Source organism: Leptinotarsa decemlineata, unplaced genomic scaffold (assembly GCF_025532065.1).
Source record: "Leptinotarsa decemlineata unplaced genomic scaffold, Ldec_3_MD MMD2_P_RNA_scaffold_9, whole genome shotgun sequence".
NCBI lineage: Eukaryota > Metazoa > Arthropoda > Insecta > Coleoptera > Chrysomelidae > Leptinotarsa > Leptinotarsa decemlineata.
In genome coordinates, this window is record NW_027412536.1 from 17,769,906 (window position 1) to 17,783,541 (window position 13,636).

At 34.7% G+C, this 13,636-nt stretch overlaps 1 protein-coding gene across 2 annotated transcripts in view; it reads right to left on the minus strand.

Moving 5' to 3' along the window:
* vex (somatomedin-B and thrombospondin type-1 domain-containing protein) overlaps positions 1 to 13,636 on the minus strand; it is a 529,487-nt gene that overhangs the window by 433,151 nt on the left and 82,700 nt on the right. The window lies entirely within an intron of this gene.

Consider the following 13,636-nt stretch of genomic DNA (forward strand, 5'->3'; position numbering starts at 1 on the left):
TTGTAAATCGATGATTTTGGTACAACGGTATAATCAGAGCACATATCAACTAATTTATCTTTTGTAATTGTGGAACTTAATGATGTAGAAATGCCCGGTTGGTTATTCGGAGGTACACACGTAGAATTACAGCACATATGCACAAAGTCATCTTTAGGTGGCTGATGATCTCTTTCAAGACAGTGAAATACTCGCAGTACAATTTGTTTTTCTCTTACTGACCGAGACTCCGACCGTTTTACCTTTTTCGACGTGGAAGGCCCGACCATGTCTCCCATTTTTTGAGTAGTTTGAGAACGGTGTAGAAATATAATTATGTAACGCTTAAACACTTATTAGCACTATTATTTTCACCAATTGTTATCACAACATGTCGATTGCTAACTAACTTAACTGAACGTACAATTCACGCTGTATAATTCACAAACCAATGATACGCTCATGGCTGCAAGTACATTAGGTGAGGACTGCAACGATGACATGGAAGTTACGGTAAAGTGACAAAGACAGAAATATCGTTGCGTACAGCGTTGCCACTAGTTGTAATAAATATCTAACACTATACAGAAAATAATGAATTTTAACTGATCAGTAATCAGGAAATGTATAAGTATAACTCATTACAAGCTCATTACTGATTTTTGTCATAAATAATACCTTTTAATCGTACTAGTATTGTGTATTATCTATAATTTGCCACAACCTACAACTCTACTTCTTACTATATTTTGATTCTGCTATAAACTGGTAACGTAAAATTTAGATATGACAACGCGCTTTACTCTCAATCATTATTGGTTTTACTATAGTTATGTGTGGAAACCATTGACAGTAGAAAGAGCACATTGTCACATATATTACAGAGGGCGCTGGCTGACTGGATGACAATATGGCTAATATACCAGTAACGTTGAACTTCTTATTTTTGGTGAGTGGCATAAATGCATAATTGATTCATTTTATTAGGGTTCATGAGCATTCGAAAACCAGTTGAAAATACAGCCCGTTAAATTCCCTTTAGAATTATATTTAGATATAACTTGTACTATATCAGTTATCAAGGAAAATATTATTGTCCATTTTTATGCTCAACTTATGGATTTGAGCGATCTTATTACTGTATATTTATTTGGCATTGAAAATGTAAGTCATAGCGGATCCATTCTGCTTGTTTCTGCAACATTGAGTTTCAACTTTTTCTTACCTGACAGCTCGCGTAGGAACAATTCGTTTTTTCATCGAGTTTAGTTCGTGTGTGTTTTAAAAATATTTTAGAGATATATACAAATATTAATATGCACTAATGTGCATTACTGTGCTGATTTTAATTGTGCGGAAAGGCACAAGAAAACAGAAAGTGCATTGGTTTATAGGTGAGTTATTTCATACAAAGAATTTACGTTCCCAAAGGATAAAACGATGAGAAAAAAATGGGTGAAAGTATTGACAAGAAATAACTACAATCCTTCCACTCTTCCAAGACTTTATAGAAATCAATTAAAAAGTGACTATAAATGACAGGGGAACGAAAATATGGAATTTGATGACACAGTTTTTTATTTCAACTTCATGTATTCTCCACAGAAAGTATTATCTGGAGTTAATACTGTTGCTGAAAGTATGAAAGAAAATGAATTAATATTTTTGCAAAAAAAATCAAATGCTTTTCATTTTACTTCATTAAATTTTATCATATGACTAATGGCATTACCTCAGAAGCTTTTGTTGGATCAGTTCGAATACAATCAATTCTGTCTATACTTTACCTCATTCAATCTTTCTCTCAAGTTTTTGAAGATTCAACAGATTACCCAAGCGAGCCTATAACGCTTGAATATAGTAGCAATATTAGAATGAGGTATGTATGTAGGAATCGTTTTTTCCATAATAAATTGCAGTTGTACAGATTGAGGATTGAAGAATAAATTGAATATTTGAAATGATTCTTTAATCCAGTATGCTATATTTTTTGATTTTCATAACTGTATATTATTAAATAATGCATAAAATCATAGTTTAGGTAAATATTTTGGAATCTATCGACTTTGTATACTGATGTTAGATATAGAACATAGCCCCAAACATGATTTTTCGTGTACATTTCATTTCATGTGTAGAATTTTTCATTAATTGAAACATTACCGGTTCATATACACTTCCATAAATAAACTGATAATTATAGGCTCCCTAAATTTTACGATTCGGCAATGTTGATTATTTCTATTGTTCCTATTGGTCAATCGAACAAGAAGCGGGAATAGGGCCGTGACGTCACCACCCTACCACATTCGATTTTCAATAATTAATTACGGAAAAACTACGGTACTTAGAAAGATGAAACAAAGTGCACTGTTTTTCAATTTAAAATTTCTATTAAGTGAACTATAAACCAAAAATCATGAAACAAACCCATTGCCTCAAAATTACTGTCCATCTCGGTTCAAAGTTTATAAATGATATCGTGTCACACTAATATCTTTCAATCATAAACTGAACTGAAATGTCGTTTGAACAATAAAATAAGATGAAAGTTACGATTCAAATGAAAATTCCCCAAAAAAAGTATGTGAGGACTTGCTTCAATTTGGGTTTTCCCAGCGTTTTTCCAACCCTCGAAGTAGTTCCGATATGCAGTTTTTGCTCACTCAGCGATTTGGTTTTCATCTCCTCAATGGGTCTTTTCATGGGTCTTTTCAATCTTGGAAACAGGAAAAAGTCACAGGCGATCAAATTGGGTGAATACGGTAGCTGAGGCATGATTATTGTCATGATTATTGTATCACTATCGTGATACAATGCCATGAATTGTTTTCTACGTATTGCTTCTAGCAAGCGGCGGATAACTTCAATATAATATTCCTTATCGAACATGCTACCATATGGCAAGAACTCCTGTTGTACTACGCCACGTTAATCGGAGAAAATACTGAGCAAATCCTTGACATTTGATCGAACTTGGGGTGCTTTTTTGGTCTTGGCTCTCCTGGGCTCTTCCATTGGGACGATTGGACTTTGGTTTCGATGTCATAATTATACCGGGTGTCAACGAATCTATTAGACAAGTCATAACTTCTAGACTATTAGGTGTATCAAAACGAGATTTGGTACAGATAAATGGTATGTGGAGAGGAGAGTTTTCACATATTTTTCACTTTCCGGTCACTTCCGGTTTCAGCGGAAATGGCTCCGGTTCTGAATTTTTAAATGGAACACCCTGTATATTGTAACATTTTTGGATTTCTGAGACAATTCTGGATCAGAAACTGACATTTCCGGAAGTTTTTCAGCCTACTTGATTTTTTCAGAGTCACTTTTAAAATTGCATCTAGGTGGCCATGATCGGACGTAAACTAATCTATGGACCTCAGGTGATATCAGAAAATTGCAATAGCGGAGTTTTAGTGACTAGTGTGTTGAATATGAATGAGACAAGTTTACAAAATAACATTTTCGTGTCTAACTATTATTTTTCAAATGGCGACCATTTTTTGACAAGCAATTTCCGAAAAAAGGATTTTTTGACAAATCTAACGATACTAATTTATTTGCGATTGGATTACAAATAAGAACATAAATTAAATATTACTGAGGAAAATACTCGATACAAATTCATTTACTTTTGTCAAGGGTGCCATGGATAGGAATGATGCATAATATTTTGCGGTTATTTCCATCAAGTCCACTTTGGAGAACAAAACGCTCACCTAGGTTATGACAGTGACATAAGCTTTATGAGCAGAAAGTAGAAGTTTCTCTTGATTTTCGTTAATTTTAGTTTAATTTTTCGTCGAAATAATGTATACTCAAAGTGAAAAAGTGGATATGTTGTTATTGTTTGGAGAATGCCACAGAAATTCAAGGAAAGCTGCTGAGTTGTATATGCTCAGAGATATCCCAATCGGCAACACCCATCTCATCAGTATTTTCCCCTTTGTTGAGAGTCGTTTTAGGCAAGAGGGAAATCGAGACGCAGAACAGAGGTTTGTCATAAATGAGGAGACTGAGATTAACGTTCTTGCTATGGTAGAAGTTGACAAAACGGTTTCTTTAAGAGAAATTAGTAGAGAAATGCAGATAAGTCACGAATCAGCAAGAAAAATACTGAAAAAGCACGGATATCGAGCATTTAAATATCAGTTACATCAACATTTGTATGCTGACGACGGCAATAGAAGAGTAGTATTTTGTGATTGGTTGCTTCAAAATCATAGAGATAACCCAAATTTTATCAACTTCATTCTTTTTTTCCGACGAATCACGGTTTACAAATAATGGCATGTTTAATAAGCAGAATTGTCGGTACTGGGCCCAACAAAATCAACATGCAATGAGAGAGGACAATTTTCAAGAAAGGTTTGGCGTCAATGTCTGGGCTGGTATCGTTGGAAACAGAATAATTGGTCCAATATTGTTTCAAGGTCAGTTAACAGGGGTTAGATACTTGGGTTTTCTTCAAAATGAAATCGAGGATCATCTTAATGATATGCCTTTAGAAGTTTTACGGCAAATTTACTTCCAGCAAGATGGAGCACCACCCCATAATAGCAGAGACGTACTTGATTTTTTAATAGAGCATTTTAATAATAGAGTTATTGCAACCAACGGTCCAGTACGGTGGCCTGCCCGCTCACCGGATCTGACTGTGTTAGATTTCTTCATTTGGGGATATGTAAAAGAAAGGGTCTACTATGCAACAGCCCCAGCCACTCTCGAAATCTTAGAAGAAAGGATTCAACAGGCATTTAGAAGTATATCGCCTCAAATGTTACAATACCTGTTGAGAGAAACAATTGAACGAGCTGAAATGTGTCTTGAACAAGGAGGGATGCACTTTGAAAATTTACTATAGTGGAATTTTCAAGAACCTAGGATATTGCAAAAAATCTAAATGCATCGCTGAAATTATTAGTTAAATTTGTTAAATTTGTTGATCCAATCGCAAATAAATTAGTAACGTTAGATTCGTCAAAAAATCCTTTTTTCGGAAATTGCTTGTCAAAAAATGGTCGCCATTTGAAAAATAATAGTTAGACACGAAAATGTTATTTTGTAAACTTGTCTCATTCATATTCAACACACTAGTCACTAAAACTCCGCTATTGCAATTTTCTGATATCACCTGAGGTTCATAGATTAGTTTACGTCCGATCATGGCCACCTAGATGCAATTTTAAAAGTGACTCTGGATCGCCATTGATGTCATTCAATAATTCCTAAGCGATGCTCATGCGAAGGTTTTCTTGGTCAAAATTCAGCAATTTTGGAACAAACCATAGAAATAATAATATATACCTAGAATGCCAGTTAGTTCAATGGGACGAAAGTGTTCGAAGCATGATCAAGACCAGTTTAATTTTTACCAGGGTGGGTTTCAGTGAGATTTTTGAATGAATCGTGACAATGGTGGGCATGCCTATGTTCTGAAACTGATTATTTCCGGTAGGTAGGTCACTATTCATCCAAAAAATAGCATACAACATTCAAATTGATTGAAAACATATTCATTAAACTGAAGGTTTAGTTGAGCAATATGCACACCTTTGCACTTGGCTACACCGTACCAATGATGACCAACAGTCTGAAGCAGATGTTGACGGTTGAGGGCTCATTCGTAAAATTTGTTCATTGGAATTCCTCAGGTTTTCGGAGAAAACCCCTCAAAACCAGAGCTTGTGTGAGTAAGGAAGACTTGGGACCTACAGCTCAAATAGTGATTCTGAACAACTTTAACTTCGTGATGGCGGTGGGGATCGCAGAACCCGAGCCGCCTGAGTGAGAGCCAATGCTCTCAGGCGGAAGACAGGACCCTTACCTTTCAAAGTGTGATGTCATGTACCAGTCCGGTAAACGACCTGGGAATCGAACCCACGACCCCACATTGGGAAGCGAACGCTCTATGCCAGCACTTCATCACGAACTATACCCACATAAAAAATGAAATAATCACTAATGCAATATACAAAGCCTGCGAAATTGGATAACTTACCTTATTTTTTGAACAGTCCTCGTATATCACAAATTCGACATCTCAAAATCTTTCTGCTTTCGAATATTGCCCCAAATGAAAATTTCTTGCGATAAATCTCAAATTATTCTTTCATGAAATTCAGATTAGACGTTCTTTGGAATAATGTCTTATATGTAGGAAACCGCCGCTCAGGACACCCCTAGACCATTGAATTTTTTCCAGAAAGGAGCCATCCGTCTGATTTGAAAACCAAACATTAAAGGAAAGCTGGAAATATTCCTCGAATTATATCTTGTGAAAATGTTGTCACTTATAGAACGGCATCCTTGGCATTCCAGTCGAGAAAATTTTTCCGAAAATATAGTCTACTACAATACAAATACAATGTAATTCGCTACTTTCGTTCAGACACAGCTCTCAGAGTAAGTTTTTTTTTCAGGAACAATATCAGTACAGTATGTATATATTGATATTGCATGTGAACACTAATACGTTAATTTCATTAGATTTTCATTTCAATAAGACATTTTCATAATTAACATCAGAAAAATCGATGTGAAAGGTTTTAAAAGCTATTGGTAGTCAGCAAAAAGCTGAAAAAATGGGAAAAATTATATTTTTCATCCTTTTCGCACAGTAGGATTTGTCCAATGCTTGATTTTTTCTCTCGAGATAAATATTTTGTCTTCCTAGAAAACCTTAAAAGCCATAGGCATTCAATAAACGGAATGAATAGTGAGATGCAATTTCGGAAACTGCAAAACTCTGGCAATGCCTAACGGTAAGGTCATTAATAATTTTAGAGGGTTAATATTATATGGAAAACTGAAATTACGAATGCTAGTCTCGCATAACCTATTAGTGTCTTGCTAGTGGAAGGTGTGATTATAAAATGCATTAAGTTTATGGCTGACTCATTAAATATCCAGGGTTTAGGATTTTGGTTATTCATTGTAGATTTGAAGAGGTTGATAATAATCTGAGGTCAATCTACTTTTTTCAAATAAAATTTCAGCATAGGCAGCAGTTCTCAAAAATCAGATTAATAAAATAGAATTATAATCTGTAAATACAACCTCAATTTGATACATTGGTTCTAAAAGCTGAATCAATTGTAGATGCATATATGTTCGTCAGACACAACACGCCAATTTTGCCCAAAATCAAGCTTTTCATATTTTCTCATCTACATTTATATTCAGAATTTTATTCATCAGTATGAAAATCCAAATGTTTTTTAAATCTTCCTCCCAATTTATGGTTATATTCAACATGTATGATATGTAATTACTGTAAAAATTGTCGAAAACTAAGGATTCACGAAAACATTATGCTTGAAAAAAATTTATTTCAGAGGTAATCGCTTCACGTTTCGAATTCAAAATTTTCTATATTTCACACAAATTTTCAAAAGATTTTTTTTATTCTACCCAAAACTGACCGAAAATTGAAGACTTTCCAATCTGATTCAATCCTATGTAATTCTTGAATTGTCCTGTACACATTCCATATCAAATTCATGCATATTGATATCATTCAAATAAATAGATTCATTTTGATAGCAAAGTCCACTTCAATCCTTTTCGACCAGCGACCGGAGGCACTTGTCCTTAGGGATACATCTGGATCATCAACAGAACTCTACACAACGTAAGGAATGGAAAAGTCTTGATACAAAACTCCATTTATATAAATTGCTTTCAGTCTTAACTGTACTGACGATTCCAGGTCATTTTTGCGTCATCTTCACAATGTAAAAAAACACGCCTCTGTTAATTTTTCGCACTTATGATATATGCTGTATTTCATTCAAATATTTCAATCATTGTTATCGTGCATTTTCGTGCAGTTTTTGCTTTCAAGGAATTATAGTCTATATTGACTGATGTCTGATACGGTACAACAATTTAAAAAACTCCCAAATAAATACTACAGTAATTACCATTTTCAGTCATCCATGATTCGAAAACTGCTTTTTCGAAAAAAAATGTAGGGTTTCCCATCAGACCTATTGAAGTAAAACAGGGGTCTCCAAACTACGGCCCGCGGCCCAATCCGGCCCGCCAGTGTCATCAATCCGGCCCGCGACAGCCAATGATTTACTGTCATCAATCTGGCCCGCGACCGCCAAGGCAGTACCTAATTGTTGTTACTATTGCTGTGATAAGTTGAAGAAGAAAACAGAATGATAATTACTCGGTTTTATTTACTTATAGTTGTGGATCAATTTTACTTGTACCAATTATCAAAAGAGATTTGAGATGCTCATCGGTTAATTGAGATCTGTAAACAATCTTTGTGTACTTCATCTTGGAAAACGTTTTCTCACACAAGTAAGTAATACCAAAAACAGAAAACAACCCACGAGCAAATTTATGCAAATTATCAAATTGTTCCAGTGGAAGACTCTAATAAAATTCTAACAAAGATGAATTTTGATATTTGTTCTTAAGCATATCACTGCACCGTAAATCAATGATTTCCATTTGGATTTCCGGAGCCAGAGTTTCAATGTCAGAATCAAAAGGATTTTGAAAAAGCTTAATTTCATTCGCAATGGCATCAAAATCTGAAAAACGAGTATCAAAATTTATCTTCAAAGCACTCAAAGTTTCGATTGCAAAATTGACGGGAAATTCAGTTTCTGTAGTGTGGCTGAATTTCAAAATATGTGGAACATTTTTTACGTAATGGCGATTGAAATAGTATTATTTTCTGCCTGAAGGATTTGATATTGGTGTATAAATCAGGGAAAAGCTGATTTTCTCCTTGCAATCTCAAATTCAGTTCGTTCATATGATTTGTCAAATCGACATAAAAGGCTAACGTCCACATCCATTCACTATTTTCTAAATCGGCAAAAGGGCGCTGCTTCACATTTAAAAAAAATGCGATCTCTGCTCGGAGTTCAAAAAAGCGCATAAGGACTTTTCCGCAACTAAGCCAGCGTACAGTAGTATAATATGGTAAATCATTTTCTCTAATCTGTTGAATAAACTCGCGGAATTGTAGGTGATTCAGTCCAGTGGATCTGATGAAGTTAAAAACTGATATGACTGGTTTTAGAACTTCAGACATATCCAAACATTTTCCGCACAAGGTCTGTTGATGAATGATACAATGTAAGACTAATGGTTTTGAACCACCATCATTTTCTACAGCCTTTGACACAAGTGCAACCACTCCTTTATTTTTACCATACATATTTTTGCCTCCATCAGTTGTTATAGATTTCAAATTTCTCCATCGAAGGTTCTTTTTATTAAAAATATCTGCCCCAGTTGTCGTGCCGTGAATACTATCAATATATCAAGAAGTTCTTCATACACTTCATAGCTTTTATCTACTCCGCGATTAAAAATCAACACCTGAGCAGTATCTGACACATCCGTTGACTCATCCAATGCTAGAGAAAACCACTCATATGTCCATTTTTGTCAGACAGTTGAGATGATATATTTTCTGCGATGTCTTGCACCCTCCGAGCCACGGTGTTTGCTGACAAACTGACACTTTTAAATAAATTTACCTTTTCGGGGCATATTCCTTCGGCTACTGCAATTAAGCATTCTTTTATCATTTCTCCATCGGTGAATGGTTTGCCACGTTTTCTGATTTCAAGAGCCACACGAAAGCTGGCGCGAGTTGCAGACTTTTGTTCAGTATTCGCTTTGGTAAACAAACATTGCTGCGATTTGAGTCCGCGTTTCAAAGCTTCAAATTTTTCCTTTCGCAAACTTCCTGTATACTTGGAGTAACTTTGAAGATGTTTCGATCCATAGTGTCGTTTAATGTTATAGTCTTTGAGAAGAGCTATGGTTTCATTACAAATTAAACATAGCGCCTTATTACTGGACTCAATCACAAAATACTGAAAGTTCCATTTTTCTTGGAACGATCTGCATTCACTGTCAATTTTTCGCTTCTTTTCCATACTAACAAATCACACATAAAAACAATAAGTCAAATCGAAATACTTTTATTGACGGGTGTTATTATTATTTCACAATAGACAGTTTCGCTTTCTTCGCCTTTCCTACGCAGACTAACTCGCAGTTGCGCCGCTAGCCTTTTTATATGCAATTATTACTGCCATCTCGAGGTGATCGGAATACACTAGCTAGAACCAGAACTTTCTCGAACCAACGCGGTAATTCCAAATATTTAATTACGCCTAATGCCACCTAGCAGGTAGCTGAAAAAGATAGTACATAGTACCACTACTTCCAACTAGATGTCGTTAAGTGTCACAATACACAATAATAATCAAAATGCAGAAAAAGCGTAAGTATGCTTAGGTCACGCACTTTGCGACTATCCTAGTCTAGAATTATAGTTAAGGGCAGAAATTGGCCTTGAAACAAACTGAAAAAATCATTATGGCCCGAAGGCTTAGAAGTTTGGAGACCCCTGAAGTAAAACTTCTTTACGCGCGTTCGACTTGAGGAGTAAGCTGGTCAATGTGTGACGAGAGCGTTACAAAATTATAATGGTTTGTCTGATGTAACTTAAGTATGCTCGTTTTCAATTCCGTACCAGCAGTATTTTGGATAGTTTTGGAAGAATAATTCGTTGAATGGATAAGATAAGATATATATTTCATCTTTTTAGGTACAGTTGGTCAATATTAAAAAACATAGAAGCTGAAAATCGAAGATAATCGTAGAAACGTATACAAATACAGCCACATTAATTTTTGAGAGTAATATAAAAAGAAAAACATAACTTTTCTTTATGATTTAAAAATTCACTAAGTGAATATAAATTGTTTTCCAATAAAAATTTCTTCAATTGTTTTTTTAAACTCTTTGTGATCGGGAATATCTTTAATTTTTCCTGGAAGGTGGTTGAAAGCCAATGGCGGCATCTCTTGGCGATTTTTTGTATTCCGTAAGATTACATTTTCTAACATGAATTTCATGGTTATTTCTATTGTAGTAATAGTGTATTTCGTGAGATCTAGTGAATGATGACAAATTTGAGTGGATGTAAGACAAGTAATCTATAAAGATTGATACCAAATACCGTCAGAATATTATTTAAAAAAAAGACTTCTCTACATGATTCGTTGTATTTCAGATCGAAGATTAATCTTACAAATATTTTTTGGATAACAGACACTCTTACTACTTCCAATGATTGTCCCCAAACCGTTATGTTCATACACAAAGTTAAATATACGAAAGAGTAATACAAATCTAGCAAATGCACTTTATTAAAGTTATTTTTCAGAGTCGCAAATACAAAGAACGTTTTACAGAGTTTTTGCAGAAGAATTCGATGTGTTTTTTGAAGTCAAGTTTGCTGTCTAGTTGTGTTCCTAAAAATTTTGTAACAAATAAGGTTGTCAAGGAAACCGAATCTATATTTAGATTCAAGTCATTAGACTTACCCAGCTTGCTGATGAATTCAACGCAAACTGCTTTAGACATATTGTTAATGAGATATTTTTTTTGGCACCATACTGTGAAGTTGTTAATTACATGGGGTAATTTTTCTTTCAGAAGGGATACGTTCTCCGCTATCACTATGATACTTGTCATGGGGGAGCCCAAGGGGGATTTCAGGATTTACTAAAGCGCGGCAGATTAATATACAGGGGGATACTTTGTACTCGGTTAAGTACCTCCACCAAATATGAGCCTCATATATAAGGCAGCTCGTGAAGGATATAGGATCAGATTAGTAAAAAAAAATTATCATCAGAAATTCTCGAGCACGTCAGATCAAGGTAGGGTGAGTTAGTTTCATGCTATTTCATGTATATTCCAGTAATCTGACAATTTGAGAGTGACGTAAAGAAAGAGGAGGGCAGCAAAGTCATAAAAAAATTTCGAAATCCTTGAGCGTAGCTAATTTTTTATTTATTTTGAAGGGAATAGTTCAAGGATAACGAAAAATATATAATCTGACGATTTCCGCAACCCGAAATAACAAAAATTCGTCGATATAAAGTTTAATGCGTGCAGCTGTGTGGTACCTATAATTCCCTCTCCGCATTTCTATTCCTCTTTCACTTTTTCTCTATCTATTACTCTCTCACTCCGTCCCCACTCTGAATTATGTTGCCATGACGCCATCACAGCTGATCACAGAGACTCGTTCGTGACGAAGATGATGATTAATTAATCAATTGATTACAAAAAATTACCTATTTTTGACCATATTTTTTGCAATTATTTTTTTATAAATACAAGTATTCTATTTAAAAAAAATCTGTCTAATATGTCTCTATGACGCTTTAGTAAATCCCCATTTTGCATCGTGAGCTCCCCTACTATTGTATCGTCGGCATACATGAATGGCTTGCCATGTTCAATGAAACGGGGCAAGTCATTAACATAAAGAAGGAAAAAAAAAGTCCCAGTATTCCTCCCTGCGGCGTACCCATTTCGGTCTGCCGTTCTTCTGAGCACGTTTTATTTATCTTCACTTTAATTATTGTTTCAGTCATGTACGAATGAATGGGTCCTCGTATGCCTATTTTACATAATTTTTCACACAAGAATTTAGGATATATGGTTTCGAATGCTCGTGTGAGGTCAAAAAAGATACCACAAGCATGTAGTCTATCATTTAAATTTTCATGAATACATTGTATCATTTCGGCCGAGACAGTCTCGATCGAGAAATTCCTACGAAATCCATGCTGTTGTGGGAAATGATATTATTTTTGTCGAGAAAAAGCATAATTTGTTCATATACGGCTTCTTCTGTCACTTTGGAGAATTAGTTCACGACGCATATTCCTCTGTAATTTCCTACATTAGTCTTTTCTCCTTTTTTGTGAACTGGAGCAATCTTTGATATTTTTTGTGCAGTTGGGAATTTCCCTTCACATATGGATGCATTTATAATGTTGGCTAAATGAGCTACTTTCAATCAGTACTTTAATTGGTATTTTATCGATACCTTTGGAATTTTTATTTTTAAAATTGAATATGATTTTTTCAACGTCAATATGAGATATCGGCCAAAAGTACGTAGAGTGTGAGATATCCGTGGTTGTACATGAGTTTTTTGGTATGTTCATGCCATCGATTTGGCTCTTCAAAGTATTAGAAAAATGGTTTGCAAAAATATCTGATATTTGTTTATCATTTGAGGTTATTTCATCGTTGAATATCAGGGATTCTCTTATTGATTCGGCCGTTACTTGCTGAAGATCCATAGTAATTTCAAAAACTACACCTCATGATTTGATCTCCACAAACTTTATTTGAAAAAATATAATCACAACATGTTTCGCTAGGACAGTAGCTTTCTCAAGTGTATGAATACTTCAAATTATTCTTACATTAATATTTATATACTACAGGTAACCATAATTGAGACTGCCTCCAAAAAATTACCTGAACCTCTACCTAAGATACCTGTTGAATTATGATTACCTAAAGCATATTACCTCACATCTAGATCAATAATAATTCTTTCTCGGATTTTAAGAAAACAAGTTCAATAATGGTGATCTATTCAAATCCAGTTGGTCATGCATTAAACTGTTTGCATTTTTAAGTTTATTAATTTCCATTACTTCCAAATGATTCAGTTTCAAACCTTTATTTTCTATGTGCCAAATTTCAAACTCTTCGTTAAAGATATGATTTTCTTCTAGATGATAATTTGAATATGTTGAATTTGTTTTCTTATTTACATAGCTCGTATGAT